Genomic DNA, 5,813 nt, shown 5'->3' on the forward strand with positions numbered 1-5,813 from the left:
ATCGCCAGAGATATCCCTACTGGAGATAACACAGGCAACAGGCATCGTAATATAGATGTTATTTTTGTGACTTATTGCTTTAACTTTGCGCCGCCCAAATATTTGAAGTGGCATTTGGTTTTTTCACCACTAGATTTTCATGGACCGAACAATACCCTTTAGTCTTCTTATATGGGAGATAGTATTGCTCATACCCCCATTCCAATATGGCGCCTGTTGTTACCTAAAGTCAGGCCCTTCCACGATATGCAATCACAGGGACTCTGGACATCCTTTATTCTCGTTTTGGATCTCTTATGGTCATTAAAATTACCAATATTAAATCCACAGACACGATGTGTTTATATGAACAAAACAATGCTCTATCGATCACTTCATGCGGGCAGGTCTTTTTGACACGAACCATGTCGGGCTTTACTTATATATTTTTTCTAATGCGGAATTAGTCTTCATATTTTTTTCCTGTCCCTTTGGGATTAACTACGTCGACTTTCGGACCATTAATATTCACTTTTCTTTCACCTTAAACTATGGCGCGGGTTACCATCTGAAGTCGGGCTCGACCCTGTCACATGACATGGGTCTAAGGCAAAGCAGGTGAAACCGATTTCACTTTCCACAATATAAATAAGATGACGATGGCGGCACTTTTGCTGAAAGCCACGCTTGCTGAAGAAATCGGAACCGACACCATACCACAGGTATGTGCTCTCTAGACAGCAGGATGGGGGGATTTACTTATGCAATTTGCGGCATTTTATATATTGGTTCCTGAACCCGGTTCTTTTAACACCAGGTTCGGCGTCCCGTAATTCTTCTCCTCCTACTGGATTGGAGAAGCCTTATACTTCCCTAACCTCGGGGGACCTCGGCGTGGGAATACGACCACATGCGACTCAGGATCCATAATTGGTATTACTGCTTCATATATTATGTACTCATATAATTTTTCCAAACTGTATCGTTTTTGGCCTTATTATTAGGCACATGCGATTCGGGATCCATAATTGGCACTACTGTCTCACTTATTATGTTTATATATAATTCTTCCAAACTGTATCGTTTTTGGCCTTATTATTAGGCACACGTTTTTTTGTGTAATAATTTGGTTTACTTCTTTTTTGAATAAGGAATTCTGATGTATGCTCTTATTAATCTCATTGATTAATAATGTGCCAAACTTGTATTTCTACAACAGGTGGTCCATCCTTATTGGTGGTAACTGTACCCATCCTCCCATATAATTTATGGAATTTATTGGAATTCCCTTGTGCCTCGAGGTGGCATTGATCCGTACCAATACATACTTTGGAGCGGTTATTAAATGAGGATATGTCACCACACATGTGTACTTTTTCTAAGACTGGACTCTCATTATTCATGTGACGTAATTTTCTTTCTTATAATTTTTTCGTAGATAATATTGACTCAATTCCTTTTTGTGATTTAACTGATCGGATCCATTGACGACTAATGTTTTGGAAACTTGCACTTACCGCATGAAACAGAGCCATTTGAACCGACAACCAGCGGAGACGTGATAGTCACTTTTCAAGGTACATCAACCCCGGGGTTGGACAATTAGGATCACAGGGTCTCATTTTATTTTGTTTTCGTCCCTGTGTTTATCCCTACTCCCAGTATCATATAATAATCATTCTGCAGACATTATTTGCCTCAGCGGACGGATATATATATAGAAATGTTTCCTCGTTTATTTTTTGATGGCGGGACTCTCATTATTAGCCGTGACGAGTGCTTGATCAACATGTCTGCTCAAAGGACGGTTACTAGTTATGCCACCGTACTAACCTATATGATTCTCCCCCATATAGTTTATTAACATGTCCTTTCTTATTTACTCACATTCCATTTTTTAAGCATACCGATAATTACTTATGTTCCCCTTGTCTTACTCCAGGAGAACACTATATGCTGGTACAGCTTATCACGCTGAGCCGCGGTCCAAACTGAGTTCGTACTTCAGCTCTTGAAATTTACAATAAATTGGTAAGCACCTTTCCCCCTTTCTCTCAGCAACTGCGCTCTATTACTAACATTTGACAACCTTGTGTAGAGGTTCTTTCTATAGGATGTCTCCTTAATAAATGTAACTTCCATTGCATGGTTCTCTTACTAATATTGTTTTTTGGTTATTGGTCTCTATTCTTCTTGATATATGCCCTCTTTTATTGGACTCAATATTTGGATTTAGGATGGTTAGGAGGTCAGTACATTGTTCTCTAACCAAAATTATTGTATATATTTTATCGGTTCCTATGTTTTGTGTCTGTTTATGTAGGCCCTTTTCATCAGACATAAAACCAGAGTTGGATTGTTTTATCAAATATTTGGTTAACATATTTCCTCCTAGCAAACCTATCAATCTCATGGTCTACAGGGTACTATTTTGTACTGTCCTCCCTGACATAATAACGATGTAAATAAATTTGAAATTGACATGTGTTTTATAAATAAGCAGTTTATTTGCTTTTTTAACAAAAATGTGTGTACATGGGTCACGTACTTCAGTCACTATTGTACTATAGTGTAAACCAGTCCAGTTCTTGGTAGACCGTATTTTTAATCACTTGGTGCGACGTCAGTCATTAATTTCTGGAGCATCTAAGCTCAGTCTTTTTTTCTTTGGGTTTTGTTCTTAATATTAATGTTTCAATTTGTTCATTTTGAGTAAATATTTATGTATGTATATGTTTGTAATCTTTACAGCCCTGACGAAGTTCCCAAGGCTAAAAGAGGAACGAAACGCGTTGGCTGTGCCTATGCTGCGTGACGAAACTTTTCTGAATAAAGAAGAATTAATACAAAAAACAATATTGAAATTGACTCTGTTTGCGTGCACCTTCTACTTTGTTTTGATAATTGGATTATTTACGCATCCTACGGCAGCGGATGCTAGAAAAGTGTGCACCACTAACATTTGGGAACAAAATGATCCGTAGTGCTTGACCTGGTCTGCTGCCCTGATCCTTTTGTCCTATTATTCATGGGTAGTAGTTAGCAAGAAGGCTGAATAAAGGGCCTGCACTTTACATTTGAATTAAAGAAGAATAATTGATAAGCTCAGGCAAGAATGGTAGCAAGTAGGTGTGTGTATTTGTGGTTATTGTGTTGATTGTGTGGAAGATGACTAAGGTGCAAAATTAGAGATGTTGTAGAGATGCAAACTTTCCATTTCTTTGTAAAGGAAGTAGGTGTTTAGTTTTGCAGTGCATATACATATACACTGAAAAAACCATAGGTTTCAGGCAAGTTATAGTTAGGAATAAGCATTTAAAAAACCTTAGAAATTCACTGAAAAAAACCATAGGTTTCACACACGTTATAGTTAGGAATAAGCATTTAAAAAAACCTTAGAAATTCACTGAAAAAACTATAGGTTTCAGCCACGTTATAGTTAGGAAGAAGCATTTAAAAAAACCTTAGAAATTCACTGAAAAAACCATAGGTTTCACCCATGTTATAGTTAGCTGGACATTTCTCTCATACAAAACCATTGAAATTCCCCCGTTATAGTTAGTTCAGCTAACTATAACTCGCGCACCCACAATGCACTGCTGATGACATCACATATTACATCACTCATGACATGGTCAGTGACATCACTCATGACATCACTGATGAAATCTCAAATGACATCACTGATGACATCACTGATGACATGATCCTTGTGAAAGAGTGGCAGACCTCCTCTCACCCTAATATTACCTTTGATACACACATTCAAAAATAGGAACTAACATTTTCAAAAAATGGAGATACCAATACCAGTTACAACAACTTATTTAATAATTCCAGCATCTACATAGACATTCACTCATTCAGCAGTAGTTGTATATAGTCACTCATACATGTACTCACTCATCATATGTACTCATACACGTATACATCCTGATACACACCTACACCTATACATAGAGTTATTCACACACATACTCAAACATGGAAATAAACTATCAAACATCCATTTACTTGCATATACAGGTCTACACACACCACTACACTTATTTCTACTTAAACGTACACATACTCACTCTGTTAAACAAACAGGTATAGAAACACGTACTTATTTATACAGGAACTCTTCCAATCTGTCACTGTCATTTATAATCACTTATATACATCAATACTGACATTTACTAGATTAAAACATATGTATTTACTCATTAAGATACTATTGAGACAGTCGTTCACTCACGAACACACCCATATACACACTCATCCACCCATACAGTGCTGCGCACATGCTGTGTTCAAAACACATACAAACAGTGAGTCACTCATTGATGCATCTATACGCTAAGTAATATCTCTCACCGAACCATACAGACACTCATACTGATACTCAAAAAACAAACTAATAACCCATATACACACTCATAAAGCTAGTCACCAACCCATGCAGCCACTTACAGACAGAGTGAGACACTGATACAGATATTTACATATTTAAACATTACTTGCTAATACATGTATTCACTAAGATACACTTAATAAGTCAGTTATGCAATCATTTTTACAAAAAAAATCCATCCAGACACTAATTTACCCATTTATTGTTCCATCGACCTTTACATATACATATATAAAAAATATGTATTTTTCAGAAAGACACACATTCACTGGATGATGCCATCAGTGATGTCACTCTCCATGTCATGAGGGATGTAATATGTGATGTTGTGGTAAATAAATAATTAATTACCGGATCTATTTTTCAGGATACTCATATAAACAGATAGCTCAATAAATAAGAGTCAAGATTCGAGGTAGCTGGAGTTTACAGGCTTTAATCAGGCATAGAGGACAGGAACAGGACAGCCTGTACGGGAATAGGATGGCAGCTGCCGGGGGCAGGATCTGGGATGACTAGCTACTTTTTAATATGGGTGCACAATATATATAGTTAAACAAAATACATTACATTCAATACAGTAGGCGTAGCAGTAGGCGGGGTTCGTAACAGTCGCGAAAGATAAGGGCAAAAATGATGTAACAAGAAGGCGTGTACAGGGCGTATACATAGACATGTGATGCAAACGTAACAGAATATGTCATAAATGGGGCGGAAACATGGAGGGGGCTACCTGAGCAGCTGGGACCTCTAACCTAGTGGTGCACGCAAACTGGCAATGACGTGTTACCAGGGAGAACTGGGGGCTATGACTTCTGCGCTAGAAGAGGAGACTAAAGTCTGGAGTGTCAGAGCGACATGTACCCAGGGCATATCTAGTATCTGGTGTTTAGAGTACATGTTGATAGAATCCAAAAGTTATCAGGGCAAAGGCTACTTGACTCTAAGACTGGTGCCTGCATTATTCTACATGTATTGTGTGTGCGAGGAATATTCTATGAATATTAATACAGTATTTCTCTTACATGGAGACATAAAGGCTAGACCATGACGGAAACTATTGATGCGATTCAGTAGCTTAGGAATGCAGAGAAGGAGGGCTGGGCTGATAACTAGAAACATAACATACTCTTGGCAGACTGGGAGGCAGAGCCAGGCCGAGCCGGGCACTGCGAGGCATGAAGTAAGTGAAGGGTCAGGGATACAGGTGGGGGCTGTATCGCTCCTCGGAGAGGGTTCAGGAGACAGGAGCTGAATCTGAGTCCGGGCCCTTTTGAGGCCTAGAAACGGGGACAATTCAATGAAGTAACGTGCACACTGTAAAATGCGGCAACGTAGGTTTACATAGGCCTGATATTCGTTGCTTTCACGAGAACTGGAAACTGGCATACTAGAGATGGACACAACTATAATTGCGTCTTTAATCGATCAGAGAGGA

General features: G+C 38.6%; 1 long non-coding RNA gene across 1 annotated transcript; it reads left to right on the forward strand.

Annotated features, from left to right (window-relative positions):
* Positions 1-660: 660 nt before the first annotated feature.
* On the forward strand, positions 661-2,010 carry LOC144767903 (uncharacterized). The gene is made up of 4 exons (XR_013598381.1): positions 661-701; positions 797-912; positions 1,418-1,556; positions 1,922-2,010. It is a non-coding gene; the product is annotated as an uncharacterized LOC144767903 (long non-coding RNA).
* The last annotated feature ends 3,803 nt before the right edge of the window (positions 2,011-5,813 follow it).

The sequence above is a fragment of the Lissotriton helveticus genome, chromosome 7 (genome assembly GCF_964261635.1).
Source record: "Lissotriton helveticus chromosome 7, aLisHel1.1, whole genome shotgun sequence".
Taxonomy (NCBI): domain Eukaryota; kingdom Metazoa; phylum Chordata; class Amphibia; order Caudata; family Salamandridae; genus Lissotriton; species Lissotriton helveticus.